Source organism: Monodon monoceros, unplaced genomic scaffold (genome assembly GCF_005190385.1).
Source record: "Monodon monoceros isolate NGI ecotype Baffin Bay Population unplaced genomic scaffold, NGI_Narwhal_1 Super_Scaffold_2, whole genome shotgun sequence".
Lineage (NCBI taxonomy): Eukaryota > Metazoa > Chordata > Mammalia > Artiodactyla > Monodontidae > Monodon > Monodon monoceros.
Window position 1 is genome coordinate 45,944,088 of NW_021703776.1, and position 19,962 is coordinate 45,964,049.

The following is a 19,962-nucleotide window of genomic DNA, read 5'->3' on the forward strand; positions in this document are numbered from 1 at the left end:
ATCAAATTACCTGAGAGATCTGGTACGATTTGGTCCTCCCCTGATCAGATGTTTTTGAAATGCCAAACTCAATTTCCTATTCCCCTACATGTCAACCAAAGACATAATGATAACATTAGCCTCTTCTTCATATGCAAATGGACATTCAAAAACTTTTTTGAAAAAGTTATGAGGTGGTAAAACCAAACTGCCTGGGTTTGATGCTGCCTCTTCCATGCAATAACTGTGTGACCTTGCCCAGGACACTTGACTTCTCCATGCCTAGTGGTTGGTGCTGTGAGAATTAAATAAGATACTGTGTATCACGTACTTAGCACAGAGCCTGGCATACAGCAAATGGTCAATAAATATTAGTTATTGTGATGCCATTGATGTTCTCTTAGATCCTAACTAGATAAGGATATAAAATTTAGTAATTTGGTCTTTATGATTTTTATTAATAATTTAAGCTATAAAAATTGGAGATTTGAACAGTAGGATGCACCTAAGTTTGAAAGATATGAAAAATTGGACTTCATCAAAATTAAAGACCTTTGTGTATCAAAGGACATTATCAAGAAAATGAAAAGACAACCTACAGAATGGGAGAAGATATTTGCAAACCATATATCTGATAAGGGTCTGATATCCAGAATATATAGAGAACTCTTACAACTCAACAACAAGAAGATAAACAATTCAATTTTTAAATGGGCATTAAAAATTGACATTAACAGACATTACTCCAAAGAAGATATACAAATGGCCAATAAGCACATGAAAAGATGATCAACATCATTAATGATTAGAGAAATGCAAGTCAAAACCATAATGAGATACTGCTTCACAGCCACTAGGATGGCTATAATTTAAAAAAAACAGAAATAACAAGTGTTAGTGAGGATATACCTTGCTGGGGGTGATATAAAATGGTTCAACTGCTGTGGAAAACAATTTGATAATAAAGTTTAACTCATAAAGTTAAACATAGAATTACTGTATGATCAATCAATTCTACTCCTGGGTAAATACCCCCCAAAAATTGAACTTAGGTACTCAAACAAATACATGTACAAACTTGTTCATAGCAGCATTATTCAAACTAACTAAAATGTGGAAACAGCCCCAAATATCCATCAACTGATGAATGGATAAACAAGTCATGATACATACAGGCAATGGAATATCATTCATCCATAAAAAATGAAGTACTGATATATGCATGCTACAATGTGGATAAACCTAGAAAGGCTAAGTAAAAGAAGCCAGATACAAAAGATCACATATTGTATGATTCCAGGTATATGAAATATCCAGAACAGGTAAATCCATAGAGACAGAGAGCAGATTGGTGGTTGCCAGGGGCTGGGGGAAGAGAGGAATGAGGAGCAGCTGCTTCATGGGGACAGGGATTCCTTTTGGGGTGAAGAAATTTTGGAACTGTATAAAGGTGGCAGTTGCACAACACTGTGGATATTCTAAATGCCACTCAATTGTTAATTTCTAAGAAGTTAATTTTACCTTATGTAAATCTCATTTCAAAGAAATATGAAAGCAAAATGATTACTTCCATAAAAATGTTAGAATTATAGTCTTTTCTAATTTGTCCCATTTTGTAGTCGCATAGTATATGTTTCCTCCATCATAGCATACTAGTCCCTGTGTTCTATTTTATTTTGTATGCACATCTACTACAGGGCTCAGTAAACTATGGCCCACAGGCCGAATTTGGCCCACTGCCTATTTTTGTGTGGCCCACAAACTAAGAATAGTTTTCACATTTTTAAATGGTTGAAAAAAATCAAAGCAAGAATAATATTTTGTAACACATGAAAATAAAATACAAAATTCAAATATGTGTCCATTTATAAAGTTTTATTAGAACATGGTGACTCTCATCTTTTGTGTATTGTCAATGGCTACTTTCATTCTACAGTAGTTGACAACAGAGATTATATGGCCTGCAAAGCCAAAAATATTTACCATCTGCCCCTTTACAGAAAATGTTTTTGACCCTTGATCTATATTAGATGATAAGCTTTTAAAGGGAAGAAGTAGCTCAAGTTCCTAGCCTAATGATTTGTATATCCCAGAGTTTTGATAAATGCCTCTTACTTTAACACCACTGTAAATTTTTTAGTATTCAAATGTGTGCCACAGGATTCCTGCTTCTATGTGCTAATAAAATTGAAAGCACTAATTTCCTTATATTTCTACAAAGTTTGACACTTACCTAGTTTGATATTTAGCATATGAATTCTACAAAAGATTTTTTAACAGAAATTCCATGCTGCAGTAGGAATTTATCATACCCAAAAAGAGAAGTAATTTTGCAGTCTTTCTAAAAAATATATAAAATAGGTGTTCATGTTGAAATCTTGAAAATTATGCTAATGTGCCATTCAAACTTTAGATGTCAGTACATAAAACTATGTTAGTTTTCTAGCACAAAAATAAATTAAGGATTAAAAAGTTCTGATCCCTGGCATTCCACTCTTGAGGATAAATTCAAAACTGGTATAACATTAGTTTTTAAAAAAAGCTTCTATATTTAACATTTAATTTATTAGGAGATATAGAATTCTGTTATTGGTTTTACAAAGTGAGACACCACATATGTTCAGGAGAGTATAGGTAAAGATGTAAACACTAAACATTCCAACAGTAGATTTGAAGGAAAAAAGAAGCAAAAATAACATTAGAGACTAGCTCTTTTTCGATTGTAGGTGACAAATGAGCCAACATCTTTGTAAGATAAAATGATACTAAGCAGAAATCACTTAAGTTTCTCAGACATTTTTCTAGCAAAATTTCTTCCTTCTCTGACTTTTAATATCTTTCACTACTTATATGTCTCTATTTTGCTCAGAAGATTGTCTGAGTTGCATGGGACTGTTGGTATAATCAATTTAGCAATCAATTCAGTGACATTGATGTTGAGTAAAGAATAGCCTATTGGGACTTCAGAGATCTCAACCAGAAGCCAAGTGACCTTGAGCCTGTTCTTTTACTTTTCATCATCTATGATAAAGAAGGTGACTCCGTGGTTTCTGAGCGTCTTCCATTCTAACATCCTGGGTGGCTAAATAATAAGTTAAATTTATTTTTCACATCGTGATTGACAAGTTATTCAACAGATTTAGGTGCATCACATTTTTTATAGTAATATATAGATTTGGGCCTTTGTATTTTTTCTTTATCAAATAATTTATGTGCACCCACTAGTGTAGTAGCCCTATATTTAATAGGACAATGTAAAAGAGTTTTCAAAGGGTGAAAAATCTATACATGTAAATTATTATTATTAAATAAAATCATACGATATTAGGGTTAGGAAGTTATGAAGTTCACGTACATGACTTTTTCACTTTACAGATGAGAAAACTGGATAAGATTTGGAGTAAGTGCTAGAGATTTGAGCTTTTCCATTATTCTATGTTGCCCCAGTTACAGCTAAAAAATGCATTCCAAATCCTTGCTGTTCCTGCAGTATTTGCCTGTATTGGCTTCCTCAATCATAATGTTTTTCAGGCAATATTCTATTTTCTCACACTCTTACTTTTTTATTCCCATGGCTTGATTTCAACCTAGTCTCTGTGTCTGCAAAACATTGCATTCCCTGGTTGGGTTTATCAAACAGTTGTATCTAAGTAGTGTATTTATATTTCATCCAAGCATAAGAAGTATATGGCTCATTAGAATTCAGGGATAATAACATAAGGTGAAGAAAAATAAACAAAGATGAAATAAGGGGGAAATTTTTGTCTTATCTCAACCATTTTGATGTCAGATTCTTCTTCAAAACTATGGGTTTTTAAAGGGGAATAAATTAATCTGGCAAATTATATCTAGTTAACCAGAAAGTCAGCAACAGTAGCAAGATACTTCTGGCAAGAGTCCATTCACTCAGTCATGTTCAGCAAACATTTATGGAGCCCTATAAATAGCAAGCCAATTTAGGAGATCCTGACTGAAATGAACAGATTAATGAGTCCCTTCCTTTCTAGGAAAAAAGTTAAGAAATAATCATTATAACTCAAATTTATTGACTCCTTACTATGTGCCAGGCTGTGTTCTGAGTATCTTACATGAATTATCCCTTTTGATATTTACAACAATATGTTATATATTATACTGATATCAAGATTAAATGAGATCCTTGACTAAGCTTCTCAACCAAGCCTGGAGCATTTTTGATTCTCACAGAATATTAATTTCCTCTCTGTCCTCCTTTTATTTCACAGGAGACATCACTATCTTTCCTTCTAGAAAATATCTCCCAGATAGAAGTGGATTTCCAGAGCTAAATGAATAATACAACCAAAAGTACCTGCTGACTGAACATAAGAAATATCCCTGAATCCAAAGGGCAGCTTAGATAGAGAAGTGAAATGAAGCTCAGCTGAAGGCAGAAATGGAACAAATGCTCATCTGAGGCACCAGGGATGGATTAACACAAGAGATGCCTGGAGATGGGAGGTAAACAGAGAGATTCTACTGTAAAGCGCTGAGACAAGAAGAGGTCTGGGCTCTGCTTAGTCATGAAAAGGCTCATACAGTTGGGGAGGCCTGGCTCCAGGGAACACACTGAAGGAAGCGTGGGCAGAGGCACAAATGACAGATTTTGGAGCCTGTCTCATGATGCCCCAGCCTAGAGCCTTCAGACATGGCTTCCAGAACCACAGCAGACCAACACTTTCCACAGAGATGGGGAGGAAGTTGCTAGAACAAACACTGTCCTGAAACTTGCCCCAAATCTGAACCTAATCAAACCCCAATGTTTTCTTGAGGTTAGAAAAGGCCTGGCTTAGCATTTTTAAAACAATATCTATTTGCCTTTTGTCTCCCATTTGTAGCCAGAAGTGGAAGTTCTAAAAACCCATTAAAAACTTTGGGTTTTATTTTGTATTTATTTCTTTACTATATGCTTTCCCAGCCAAAACCAGAAAATTCTGGGACGGCACAAGCTCGTTCTCCTGAGATATCCAGATCAAAGTCGTTTGGAACTGCCTTGGCTAAGCAACTGAATTTTTCCATTCTTATCCAAACCAATGCTTGAAACCCTTGCAATTTACTCATATGCATCCACCTTCTCAAGTGTTCTGAGGCATTTCTTTCAGCACACATGTTGGCCTTCAAAGGATAATAAGCAATTGTGTGCTGGCAAAAGTTGCATTTTCAAGTTTGTACCCCCGTACCATCATCCAACAAAGTGAACAAGAACTTCTGGCAACTTTGTCCACTCTCTATATATTCCATACAGAGTCAAAGTATAGGAAAATATAGGAAAAGCAACATTAAAGACCCTCTTGCAGAGAAATGTATTATTTTCAGAGTATTTTGCACTGCTAAATTATCCTCTTCCTTAAGTATAGAACTCACTTTGGCCAAGTAAAATTGTAAGACAACTCATGTCATCCAACCTGCAAATTTACCCGAAAGCTGGTCTCGTTCCTCTCTTAAGGCCTTAGAGAGATGTCCCTTGGCAGGGGGCAGTCACCCAAATTTGCCCTATCAGAAAATTTGCATGTTGTTGGATAACCCATAGTTTACATTTATTACTCTATAAATCATCCTTATTCTAAATGACTTTGATCCATAGGTACGTTACCTTTCAGGAAATTATTGAGTACAATGTGTCGCATGCCACAATCTTAATTTTGTCTTCACAAAAAATACAGTTTATCTATAGTGATTTTGCTGTGGCAATTCTTACCTTGATTTTCTTTTTTCCATGGGATACAAGAGCAAACTAGAGTTTGTGTTACCAAAAAATCAACTCTCAGTGTACTCCACATTTTCAATAGGATGAAGAAAATGTATGATGCTGCCCTACTCAAAGCTGCTGAGAAAACATCACAGTAATGCCCGTCCTTGCCTGTGACCTGTTTTAGCCTCAGCCTCTCTTTGGATACAAAGGTATTTCTTCAAGGATTTTACACAACCTTGGCTATTCCGGGCTGTGTATTTGAAGCCTTGTTCATTATCACAATCTTTTTTTAATGCCAAATGAAAACCATTTTTATGATCAGATAGATGAACTTCTAAGGTCAGCATCCCTGTCTCAATTACTGATGTTTCCAAAATATACAAGTGATTCTTTAGTTTTATAAACCTCCACCTGCTTCTTCCTTTCATGTAATTCACCTTTGTTCAGTTATTTTGCGCCACCCCTGCAGTGTTTTCAAATATATTTCAAATCCCCCAAGCAAACCTATTTCAGTTGATTGGCTTCAGAGAACTCTAATGCTGGCCAGGCATTTTGCTGCAACCCCATTTAGACTCAGCAGGAAGAGAAGATTTAAAAGGCAGATTACGTTTTTAGCTTTTTAAAACCTGCTTTATTAGAGAGGCTAAAAGCCACAGTGGTGATAAGCTGAATTCTTTTGAAATACAAGCAACTTCAAGACATCTAGCGAGCAGTTCCTCGCCTGTGGGGCTCCTCCCTTTGGGTTTCAATGATGGCAGGGACCAGCTGGCTCCAGGCATTATTCTTAAGGGTCTTTGTGGGTCCAACAACAGAATCCATAAAAGCACCAAAGAGGTTTCATTTAAGGGTCAGAGGTCTTTTAAAAGCAGCTCACCAAGATTCCCACCCCTGGACTTCTAGTGGGCCATTTTGTGTGAAAGGTTTGGTTAGGTACTGGCCTCCATTAATTGTAGAGTTTGGCCAAGGGACAGTAGATGGAGAACCATGGTGAGGATGTGAAAAGCCACTTAGAGAAGAAGAGAGAATACCTGTAGGCCAGACTCCTATGGCAGGCAGCTAGGAGTCTAAATGGATGGATAGATAGATAGGTAGATAGATAGATAGATAGATAGATAGATAGATAGATAGATAGATAGGTAGTTAAATAGAAGCCATAGCACATATCACCTTAAAACAAGTTATCAGTGCTTTCTCTTTCACTTATTTGGAGCTCTGTTTGAATTATACCAGGAGCTGCTTGTAAAGTGGCTGAGGGCCTATGAAAGGAGGTGGGAATAATGAAATTTCAAGAGAGTCAATGAGATTCCATAAGGTTTTGTTTAGAGGTTTTGAGATGAGATGAACACTACTGGGTTTCAAGAATGTTTATGGAGAGAGTGCACTGAGAAGCAGCCTGGGTCCTATTTAAAGGCAAGATACAGGCTTAAACCAGAGATGTAGCTAATCAGAGAGGACAAATACATGGCATCTGTGCTGCCACCCACTCCCTCTGTGGCCAAAGAGAATATCAACAACTAATCATAACTCCTGTGCCAAGCCCAGCTGGCCTTAGAATCCTTCTTAGCAGGCTGCTGCAGTCCTGGATTAGACTGCGGATACTCCTAAAAATGTCTATGGATAAGTTTAGAACCCAACACAAGTTTCCGTGGGTGGGGCAAAGAGGTAACAGAACTGAGTAGAGCCAGCACAATGGGGACTATCAGGGTGTCCTGTGGAGGCTCCATGTGAGCAGGGGCAGCAGGTATTCAGCTTCAGATGTTACCCCACAGGAATCTGGAACCCGTGTGACCAGATTTTTCAAGAGTAAATAGAAATCCAATTTTGACTTGGAATCTCTTGATTTTTGAATGTTGGATCCAAAAAGAGAGGGGAAAATGAGTGCTGTGTGGGCCAAACCGAATACATATGCAGAAAAAAATAAAATTAAAATACACCAATGGGCTAGCATAGCTTCCAGGCTTAGATGAACTGAAGGAAGATTCCAGTTTGCTCTTATCTTGCCTGAATTACCTTGTTACCATTCGCAGCTTAAAAACAAAAGAAAACCATCTCACCAGGGCTTGAAGAGGGCATGTGACAAATTGCAGAAAATTATAGCCAGCGCTTTGTGGTTGCTGAGCTCCCCCAGGTTGCACACTAGCAGAGTCCTGAAAAAGTAGGCAAACTTCAGAGATCAAACTTTCCACGGCTTCAGAAGGGACCTTTCAACCAGCTTGCTTTTGTCCGGATCCTCCCTTACCCCAACCCTTTTTTTTCAATCACAAAGCAGTTGTCTCAAAGCTCAGATTCTGATATTGTCAGAGGCTAATGACAATGTCAGAGGCATTTGCTCCTTGCTTATTTCAGTATTCCAGCCCTCTCAGTCTTGGTCTCCCTTTGGGCTGTTTACATACAATTTCCTTCTGGGTGGAACTTTGTTTTTTCCTTTCCTTCTTTTGAGGCTGTTGTTTTTTCTTAAAATAGGAGGTCATTTCAGGCAGAAATGTGTTTTCGTCTCCTTGCTTCCTCTATGGCTGGGACTGGGGCCTTTTGGAAAGAAGGAAATTTCCACTTTGTTTACAAGGAGGGATTGGTTTTCTTTGGATATCCCATTAATTTGCTGGGTAGGGAGTTTGGAGTTCCTAGCATTATCTAAGGAGATCAGGAAAGTTATTTTAAAGGCATTTCTTTGATTTTTTTTTTTTAATGTTATACACTCTGCTTTTCTTATTCTTTTTCTCAAACCAGTTCATGTTTTTCCAATGAATCTAAGCTTCCCATGTGTCTGTCCCTGCATTTCAGCTCTCTGTGTTGTCTTCCCAAGATCTTTAAGCTTTAGTTGTCAATCTGGATAATTTGACCAGCATTCTGGAACAATTCCAGCATGAGTCATAGCTTTATACTCTGGGTTGGAAAAGTAATTTTCCCTTTCCCTTCAAAATGCAGCCATGACCCATTACTGTTACTGGAAAAGACAGACTTGATCATGCATACCTTTCTTCACCCCATCCTCGCATCTTCACAGGCTACATCTGTCAAGCAATCCATCGCCCATGTCAAATAATGTGAATATGCACCCAAGTGGGTGTTCTAGGCACCATTGAGAGTTTAACCTGGACCTCTGGAAGAATACATTCTAAGACAGAACATTAACTGAAAAAAATTTTCCAAGCATCCCAAAGCCAAACAGAATAAAATTGCTCTAGGTGAATCTTGTGATGACTTTAGTAGGTTTGATGCAAAAGAAATATTAATTTTAAAATAATTTATTCAAGGCCACTCCCAATATGTGATTTATTTAAATGACCATGTTCACTAACAAATAATGCCCCCAAACCTCATTAAATGCAGTCAAACTATCAGATCTCAATTTTGATTTTTCAGTGCCATTCCATTTCATAAATGCTTTGTTTATTCTAACCCTGAGAACAAAGGTAAATAATGAAAAATAGGATAGGTGATAAGAAGGATTGAGATCAGGAAATATGTGACCAAAGTGGCTAAGGATGGAGGTTAGGACCATGGATTTGGAGCCAGACAGGTGTGGGATGGGTTCTCAGCCACATTGGTACTAGCTAAGTGGCCTTAGGCAAGTTACTCATTTTGTCTATTTCATTTTCTCCTCTGTAAAATAAAGATAATAATAGTACCTGCTTTACAGAGTTGTTGTGGATTAGTATGTTAAAGACATAGTTAAGTGCTCACCACCAACAACACAGAAATAATTCTAACGTTTATAGGGCACTTTCTATGCATCAGGTACTGCCTTTACTTGAATAACTCTATGAAGTAGGTATTATTATTATTATCTTAATTTTACAGATGAGAACATTAGGGACCCAGAGAAGTTAAGTAACTTATCCAGAGCCACAGAGCTACTAAGTAACCAAGCCAGGATTCCAACCCAAGTGGACTGGCTTTGAGCCTAAGCCCTTAACCACTATGTAGATTTTATTATTAACGTCTTTTTAATTTGTAATGAGTCTTCATTATTCTAAGTGATGTTCTAAAGGTTATTTCTTCGTTAATTCAATTTCTTACGTTGCCTGTGACTGTATATATAGTGTTGTACACTGAACAGAGAAGTTCAAAGTGTCAATTCTGTTCTCCAAAATATAATAATAATCTCTCTCTCTCTCTCCCCACCCCCTGCCTTCATACGCACGCAAGCACACACACATATACAAACAGAGATTTGGTTATCCTCATTGGGCTCTACTTCCTAAATCAGAGAAGTAAATGATGTATTTTAAAAGTATTGTCTACAGTATAAAAAAAGAAAGGGGTTTCTAATGCATTTTTGCCTTTTAGTTAACCAGGAATAAGTTATTTAAAACCTCTTAATCCTCTTAGCATTCTGGTTAACAGAGATTTTTTCTGTACAATAAAATAAATACACATGTCTGATATTATAGAGTCAAATAGCTTCAATTCCAAAAGGTACAAACTGCTCTAATTTTTAGTTTTTAAAGAAGCGAATATTTTAAAGTAAATTGTTGGCGAAAGTCCAATTTTCATTGTTCTGAGCAATGAAATTTGAAGAATTGGAAGGAGTGGTAAAGTATGACATCAGAAACAGATATGTGAAAAAAGGCCAGAAGTTTGTCCCAGTAACATATTCTAATAGTCAAGAAATTAAACATCACAGGATGTGTTTGCATATGTATAGCAATATGCTGTCCTCGAATAAAGCTTACATTTTACTTTACCACGTGTGACCTCATTTGATTTCTACAGGAGAAATAATATTTAATATTAGGTGAGAAGAGAGTAGAAATAGTACCAATTCATTTTATGTAGGAGGAAACTGAGGCTCAGAGATCCAATTGCTTGACCTAGGTCACACAGCTGGTTACTTGCAAAGCCAAGACTTATCATTTCCTGCTATTTCTGCTAAATCACAATTCCCACTGGCACTTTTGCTGAACTTAATTTGACAGTTTTTACTAAGACCAGGATGGCTGTTCCCCAAGGTGTGGGAACCAGGAATAATTTCTGTGTGGAAAAGTCCAGAAAAAGAGGTGGTAATGCATATGGGTACACCACTCCCAAACCAGTTCAGAAGGCCCAAGGCAGTGTTGGAAGAAAAGAGGTCACTGGCAGGAGAGAGAGACATAAAAAAGGGCAAGTGTCCCAATTTTCCCACATCTGGCTATGCTCATCCCACATTTTATTTTGTTTTAAAACTACTGTCTCTCCAGTCAAACTGCAGGGATTGAATCCTGGCTCCACTATTCACTAACCTCTTTTTGCCTCATTTCTTTGTTGGTAGAATAGGATCCATAATAGTACTGCTTTTGTGGGGTTGATGTGAGAATTCAACAGGAAAGCTTATGTAAAAGATTTAGCATTGTAACTGATGTGTGGTGAGTACTGAAAGAACACCAACAATTGTAATCATAATGATTTCATGCAGAGATATAAGTGGAGGAGCCAGAATTTGAACCTAGTCAACCAAACTCCAGAGACCATTTTCTTAACCACAGTCCTATACCGCCCTGGTACTTGCTCTGTCCCTTCATCTGGAAAGCACTTTTCCTAGGTACACATCGACATGGCTCCCTTCCTTTCTCCACTCAGGCCCCTGCTCAAATGTCACTTCCTCTGAATGACCTTTCCTGGCTGCCTGATCTAAAACAGTGTTCCTTGTGACTCTCTATGCCTTTAATCTGCTTCATTTTTTTTTATCACACTCATAGCAACCTGATACAAGATTGAATATTAATTTGATTGTTCATGGAAGCCTTTCTCCACCATCAGAAAGCAAACTCCATGAAGGTAGGGAGCTTGCTTTGGCTCACATCCGTAGCCTTATTGCCTAGAATATGTCCAATTATTTGTTGCATACATGTATACATTAATAAGGAAAACACTCATTAGCAGCAGCAGCTAACACATTGAAACACTATCAACACATGAACCAAAATATGGGTAAGATCTGGTTTCTACTCTTCAGGGACTTGCACTTCAGCTGGGAAGGGGCTGTGGAAAGGTGGACAGAAACACGCCCAGCCACTATAATAGGGCATGCCAGGCTGGTGAGTGGTGCCAGACCTCTGGGCACTTACATCCTGAGTCTTATCTTCTTGCTAAGGTGCTGACTTCTCCACCAAATCAGTCTGATAGTCTAACCTTCCCAAATGAAAAGTTCTGGAAGCAAATCTCATAAAATCAAATGAGATAATTTCGGAAAGCCATTTCAAAAGAGTTTAAGTGCTCAACCCCATTGTCTCTATGAAATCAGACATATCATTCTCTTGGGGGTGACATTCCCCAGAGAGCTGCAGATAAGGTACATTGAAGTCTACTCAAAATACATTTCTTCTCGGTCTAATCTACCCCCAAGAGTAAAGTGGGGAAGTAGATACTTTACAGTTGCTAAAGGTCCTGGGAGAGTGAAAAGCAAAATAGGCACTCAGCCTCATTCAGCCCAAACTACTGGACCTTGTCTCCCGTGTGTGAGTCATTAATCAATCCCATTAAGTTCTAATCCTTTGCCAAGCTAAGAAAACACAATCCAAACAGTAGCGAACATTTCCTCCCCTTGCCACTTACCCCTAAATAGGAAGAGCAGCCTTCTAAAAACTTCAGTCTTCCTGAGATAAGCAGGTCTGCAAAATGTCCATAGGATTTTCCAGAGAGAATATGTGCCACATTCGATGAAGTGAGAGAACACTGCTTGATTCTGACCACTCACACTCGAAACTATTTCCATAGCCCAGATAAAGCAATGCAGAGCTACACAGGATGACATGACTAAAATAAAACAAATCATTTAAAGCATGATTTCCCGCTGAGTGGTATTGTTAGCCGTCCCGTGGTGGATAACTGTTAGCTAACACAGAACAGACCCCAGGCTCTTGAATAGCAAATCCTTTTATATGACAAATGACACTGTGTTGATGAATGGTGACCACAGGAAAACAGCATGATATAATGGAAGACTACACTGTAAAAAAAAAAAAAAAAAAAAAGACTACACTGTACTTCATCAGAGAAGATCACCTTGATCAGGTGTGATGGACCAAAGGGATAAATAGCCACTGGGACAGTCAAATCCACACTCCCAAGCCAGGGCATAGCAGGGGCCTGATGTGGTTTATTTAAAGGGCAGCACAACACAATGGAACATGATTGGTCAAGGGTCTGGTATATGCAACGTTAAGGGTTAGGGGTTAAAGAGATAAAGATGAACACAACACATGCCTGCTATTAAGGAAGACGAAAGTACTAACTTAAAACCTTATTTAATTTGGTTTTTATAAGAATCTAGTAGGGTAGACAGAGCTGTTCTATAAACCCCATTTACAGATAATGAACCTAAGGCTCAAAGTGATAAGTGATGTGATCAAGTCTTACCCTGAGTGAGGTCTGGAGCTGGGACTTGGCTCTGAGTCCTGGGCTCTTACTACTAAATCACCCTGCATCTGGCTCCATCTTTAGACAACTGGAAAAAAGGAAGCCTTCCTTCAAACCTAATCCTGAGGTATGTTAGAATTTGACAACTCTAAACTTTTAACCACTTCAGTACATCATTGCAAAGATTAATAACTTTCTTTCATAAAACTGTAGTATACTCACCTGCTGAGTCTAAATTTAAGTAACTCTTCCCCTAATCCTAGACATTTATGTGAAAGGTCAATTAAATTGGGTGATTAAGAGTTGTATAAATAGTTCTTATAGATTTCATTTCAGAATTCCCCTGCATTCCCAGTCCCAGTGGCCATTTCAGTTATGCAGAGTATGACAGTGACGCGTAAAACAAAGAGAAGTAGAAGATAAGCCCCTAAAACTGCTATTATGGTGGGGGGGTGGGGGGCAGTGAAGAGCAATAGAGGTACAACAAACCAAAAAAGCACCTTCTTTTAATGTTTGTCTTCAGTTATTGGACTAAATGATTATTTGGTTCCCTTGTGGAGATTTATTTCATCAGCCACTTTTTCTAATTCTGTATTCCTTTTGGCCAGGTAGAAATAGACTAAAAATATGTGCAGGGAAGAATTCTGGACATATTTTAATGTGTGTCTATCTGCATTGGTTTATGTCCTGTCTTGTTATAAAAAGGATTTAAGGCAGCTCTGAAGGACTTAAGGTCTTTAACAATGCAGTTTTCTCTGTTTCTTTTTCTATTCCTAGAGCATTTCCATCAGTAATAGAAGTTGAATTATACTTCTTAGAGTCTTACCTCATATTACTAGTACATAATATTTTGATTCCTTTTTATTTTACTCTCTATAGAAATCAGCTGGATGTGAACAGTTTCATATCAACATTCAGAGGTTATTACAAATGGTCCACATTTGTCTTTGTTATCTCTCTTGTGTAATTACAGCCTGGATGGAGTATTATTTGTTCAAACTTCTGAGGTCACAGAGCAGTCTTTTCTGGTTTATGTCTGTGCTAATCAGCTAAGAAAGAGTGGTTTAAGTTATAAAAAAAATAATAATAAAATAAAGGTAAATGTTGAAGTTTTCTGAATGCAGGCCTTGACAATAACATGCAACTAGCTGGGCTTTGGAACTCCAACTGTATAGGACTAGGACTGTCCCATTGTTTGTTGCAATGTGAGATCATTCCATCACAATATTTGCTCTATAGCTACATGATTTTTTTTTGTTTCTTTGTTTTAGTATTTACTGTGAGTCAACCTTTTGTATTCTGTGCAGTGGCAGAGTGGCGTTTAGGAAATGGGAGGAAAGGTATCTGATCTCTAGCAAATATAAATCTTTGCACTTGTGTGGAACTTTAGAATTGAAAGAATGTTTTCCACCTATGGCCTTCACAACAACACTGTGAGAGACATAGGAAAGGAATGATTATCCTCATTTTATAGGAATGAAACTGAAACTCAGGTTTTGTGACTTACTCAAATCCATCACAACTAGAAAATGGAAGACAACGGGCTCCATCCCAGATATTCCTGTTCCTAATCCAACCTGCTGGATTCCACCATTCACAGCTGTAATTAAGACTTTACTAAGTAATTTCCCCCTTTGAGAGTTTTCTGTTAATTTCTAGTTGCAACTTAGTTTTACAACAATCCAAGTCAAGGACAAATCTGTGTGCTTATGAAATGACTTCTTCCTTTGATGTACCTTGACTCTCCATGGAATGGACCCAACAATTAGTTCTGTCCCCCACTAAAGAGCTCATGTTGTTTGTTGAGATGGTACCCAATAGAGAGTGAGACTTCTCAAAGCAGCGAATAGATTGGGGCTTCCTAAATCACATCTTGAGGGTCAAGAAACATTACCCTCCCTGGCTGGTGGTAAATCTTCAACAAATTCAGGTGGCTCTTCTCCTAGGTTCCCATATTTCCTCTCTTCACTCAGCCAAAGTCCACATTCCTTTCCCTGTCACCACACACAGTTTGACCCCAGACCAGCGTGGCAGTTTCCTCCATCCCTTTGAGGTCACAGCCAGTGCTGCTCTGTGGACTCCCTGGCAGTGGGTATTTGGGGACAGCCACTGCCCAAGCCTTCTGCAGCATCCCCTGAACCTTATTGACAATGATCTTGTGTTCTCCTTGGCTCCCTGGGAGGAAGACTCATCCTGCTCAGCCCAGGCCTCCCACCAAGTGTGTTACTTGAGGCCCTCAACCCAAACAGGATGGTGGTTGAGTGCTGGAAGTTACTTGACCACCATTACCTCCTCCTTGCCCCCCCGCTGCTCAGTTCAGCCAAAGATGTCAGGAACCCACATCAGAAAGGTTTGAGTTTACTGTGAAAAACTGTGAATCTCTTCTAAGTCTTTTTTTTTCCCCCATGCTGCTTTGAAAAGACATATGAGATAGGCCCAGTGCAAAGAGGTATTTTTGCATCTAGTCTGGGAAAAAAAAGTCCTTGCCCAAATAGCTGAGAACATTTTTATTATGAAAACCTGGGAGGAACAACTGTGAGGAAGATTGATGTCCCCATCGGCAAGGTATACTGGACAGAGGACTGAGTTCCTTGGTGATGGTCTGTGCAATGGCCCTGGGGAAAATATGGCTGACACTGTGGGCTAGTATACAGAAAGAGAGGCCATAAAAGAGGACCCTGCCACTTCTACCCTCAGAAAATCCCACAAGAAGCAACTGCTAGGGGGGACTGTTCCCAAAACAAATTCCAAATCTTGAGAGGCACCCTTAAAAAAATTAAATTTGTTCCCTATATATCCATACCACCCCTATCTAGGTACTCTCACTTTTATGAGGCCTCCTCTACCATCAACACTTATTAAACACCCTCTCACATTGACACCCACATATTCATTCCTTTATTTATTCATGCAGCACCAGCCTCTTTACTAGGCAGTAGGGCCAAGTAAGACCTAACATCAAGCCTTTCTGTGGGCATCCAGGATTGGGCCTGGGCAGGAACCTCTGTTCCCACAGTTACACAATCAACTTCCTTTCAATTCTTAACCTTTGCCTTCATTTTCCCTCTGAGATCTATTCTCTGCCTAGTGGAATATTGGGGTGACCATATAAATTAACCAGGCTGCTATATTAACCAAGTAGTATATTTCTTCTCCCAAGTAAATTCAAACTCTTGGGTTCTTAAGAAGGCCATTCAAGAATTATCCTAATGTTAAGATCTTCAAGCAATTTGACAAATACAGGGAGGATAAGGGTATAACATGTTGGATCTATGTCCCTCAACCAATCATTGTAGTCAGTGGCTGCCTTTGTAGTTCATGCAAATGGCCAGCTCTGGTCAACAGGTTAAAACACACAAAAAAGCTCAAATTTCCTTAGGCAGAATTACTTGGTACAAATGTATCTTTTTTTATTTTCCATTATTAATGAATGTGTGTGTAAAAGTGTATAAACAAATCTTTAAAATCAAGTAGGCTACAATGATATCATCAGGAAGAGACAGTAAATAATAATACTGAGGCAGAATACCTCTCTGTAGATGTTGGGAAAATGAAGGGAAACAAACATCGGAGCTATATCCACTCATTATTAGAATAAACTTTCTCCCAAATAGAGATTATTTGCAGAATCATAGAGGGTAATTGCGCAGGACTTCCTAACACTCAGATGAGGCAGAGTCCAAAGTATGGTACAGACTCAAGGAACTGAAAAGTTTTCAGGATCCCCTCTTTTCATGTCTCTCTAAGAGCCAAACCAACCCAGACCAATAATAGCAACTTTTTTATTAAACATTTTCTAGGGAAATTGATTTTATATGTTGTTTTATAGTCCCATTGCAGTAGTTAAAATATATGCATCATCAAAAAATATTTCTAACATCTAATTTAAAGCTCTAGATTAAACTTAAACCTGTATTCTGGGGGGGGGGAGGGGACTGAGAAGAGGTAGAATAAAGATGGAGAGAAACAATCAGTTAGCCTCTTCTTTGTTATAGCACTGGTATTCTTGAAGCCTGTGTCTAATTCCATTATAAAAATTTCTTTTCCATCATAAGTAATTCTAGATTAATAGGTTGGTTCAAATTAGCCATTGTCTCTTCAACTTTTCTTTAAATGTGTTAATAATAACTCACAGTAGTATGGCAAATTCTAGTCACAAAGCACCTTCTTAGGCTTTATCTGTTATCCTTTCCATTTATTCAGAAGAGACTGATGGGTGCTTTGAATATTTGTGGACAACTGTTAATTAATCCTTTCACTAACTTGTCTCATTAAGAGTCATGGGTTTCATAATTTGAAAAGATACATGCATCCCAATGTTCATTGCAACACTTCCATAGCCAAGACATGGAAGCAACCTAAATGTCCATCAACAGATGAATGGATAAAGTAGATGTGGTACATATATACAATGGAATACTCAGCCATAAAAAAAGAATGAAATAATGCCATTTGCAGTGACATGGATGGACCTAGAGATTGTCATACTGAGTGAAGTAAGTCAGACAAAGACAAATATCATATGATATCACTTATATGTGGAATCTTAAAAAATGGTATAAATGAACTCATTTACAATACAGAGATATAGTCACAGATGTAGAAAACAAATTTATCTTTACCAAGGGGGAAAGGAGATTGGAGATAAGTTGGGAGGTTGGGATTGACATATACACACTATTATATATAAAATAGATAACTAATAAGGACCTGCTGTATAGCACAGGAAACTCTACTCAATACTCTGTAACGACCTATATGGGAAAAGAATCTAAAAAAGAGTGGATATGGGTATATGTATAACTGATTCACTTTGCTGTACAGCAGAAACTAACAAAAAATTGTAAATCAACTATACTCCAATAAAAATTAATGTAAAAAAAGGAGGGAGGCTTCCCTGGTGGCACAGTGGTTGAGAGTCCGCCTGCCGATGCAGGGGACACGGGTTCGTGCCCCAGTCTGGGAAAGATTCCACATGCCGCGGAACGGCTGGGCCCGTGAGCCATGGCCACTGAGCCTGCGCATCCGGAGCCTGTGCTCCGTAGCGGGAGAGGCCACAGCGGTGGGGGGCCTGCATACTGCAAAATAAATAAATAAAATTTAAAAAGGAGGCACAGGTTTCAAATTAAACCAGTTGATTTATATTTCTAATGTCTGAAAAAGATGTGGAATTTTGAGGTGATGGCAGTAGTGTTGCTAGAAATAAGATTCTCCACTGGTCTACATATTTTGAAAGGTGTTTATACATAGAGGAGCAGTTTCTGTTGAAGGTATCTCTCCCATTTGTTATAAGATAGGTTTTCCTCCTGTCCTGGAGTTTCTGTGTTTGAGAGTCTGAAACAGGAAGTCTATCATCCACACTGATTCCTACCTGCAGCTTTAACTTTCTAGAGATCAAAGTGCATCTCTTTTCTATGTTGTCAGGAGTGATAGGCCAGAGTTCAGCACCACCAAACCAGCTTTACAACAAATGCTAAAGGAACTTCTCTAGGCAAGAAACACAAGAGAAGGAAAAGACCTACAATAACAAACTCAAAACAATTACGAAAATGGGAATAGGAACATACATATCGATAATTAACTTAAATGTAAATGGATTAAATGCTCCCGCCAAAAGACACAGACTGGCTGAATGGATACAAAAACAAGACCCATATATATGCTGTCTACAAGAGACCCACTTCAGACCTAGGGACACATACAGACTGAAAGTGAGGGGATGGAAAAAGATATTCCATGCAAATGGAAATCAGAAGAAAACTGGAGTAGCAATTCTCATATCAGAAAAAGTAGGCTTTAAAATAAAGACTATTTCAAGAGACAAAGAAGGACACTACATAATGATCAAGGGGTCAATCGAAGAAGAAGATATAACAATTGTAAATATATATGCACTCAACATAGGAGCACCTCACTACCTAAGGCAAATACTAACAGCCATAGAAGGGGAAACTGACAGTAACACAATCATAGTGGGGACTTTAACACCCAACTTTCACCAATGGACAGATCATCCAAAATGAAAATAAATAAGGAAACACAAGCTTTAAATGATACATTAAACAAGATGGATTTAATTGATATTTATAGGACATTCCATCCAAAAACAACAGAATACACAGTTTTCTCAAGTGCTCATGGACCATTATCCAGGATAGATCAAATCTTGGGTAACAAATCAAGCCTTGGTAAATTGAAGAAAATTGAAATTGTATCAAGCATCTTTTCCAACCACAACGCTATGAGACTAGATATCAATTAAAGGAAAAGATCTGTAAACAATACAAACACATGGAGGCTAAACAATACACTGCTTAATAACGAAGTGATCACTGAAGAAATCAAAGAGGAAATCAAAAAATACCTAGAAACAAATGACAATGGAAACACAACAACCCAAAACCTATGGGATGCAGCAAAAGCAGTTCTAAGAGGGAAGTTTATAGCAATACAATCCTACCTTAAGAAACAGGAAACATCTCAAATAAACAACCTAACCTTGCACCTAAAGCAATTAGAGAAGGAAGAACAAAAAAAAACCCAAAGTTAGCAGAAGGAAAGAAATCATAAAGATCAGATCAGAAATAAATGAAAAAGAAATGAAGGAAATGATAGCAAAGATCAATAAAACTAAAACCTGGTTCTTTTAGAAGATAAACAAAATTGATAAACCATTAGCCAGACTCATCAAGAAAAAAAGGGAGAAGACTCAAATCAATAGAATTAGAAATGAAAAAGGAGAAGTAACAACTGACACTGCAGAAATACAAAGGATCATGAGAGATGACTACAGGCAACTCTATGCCAATAAAATGGACAACCTGGAAGAAATGGACAAATTCTTAGAAATGCACAACCTTCCAAGACTGAACCTGGAAGAAATAGAAAATATGAAGAGACAAATCACAAGTAATGAAATTGAAACTGTGATTAAA

The 19,962-nt window shown here is 37.9% G+C and overlaps 1 protein-coding gene across 1 annotated transcript in view; it reads left to right on the forward strand.

The window, feature by feature from the left end:
- The first annotated feature begins 4,281 nt into the window (after nt 1-4,281).
- The window catches only part of SLC25A13 (solute carrier family 25 member 13), a 332,699-nt gene continuing 317,018 nt past the window's right edge, over nt 4,282-19,962 (forward strand). Inside the window, exons 1-2 of the transcript XR_003795231.1 lie at nt 4,282-4,458; nt 5,787-5,898. The gene's annotated coding sequence lies outside the window, so the exon portion shown is untranslated. The remainder of the gene's footprint in view (nt 4,459-5,786; nt 5,899-19,962) is intronic.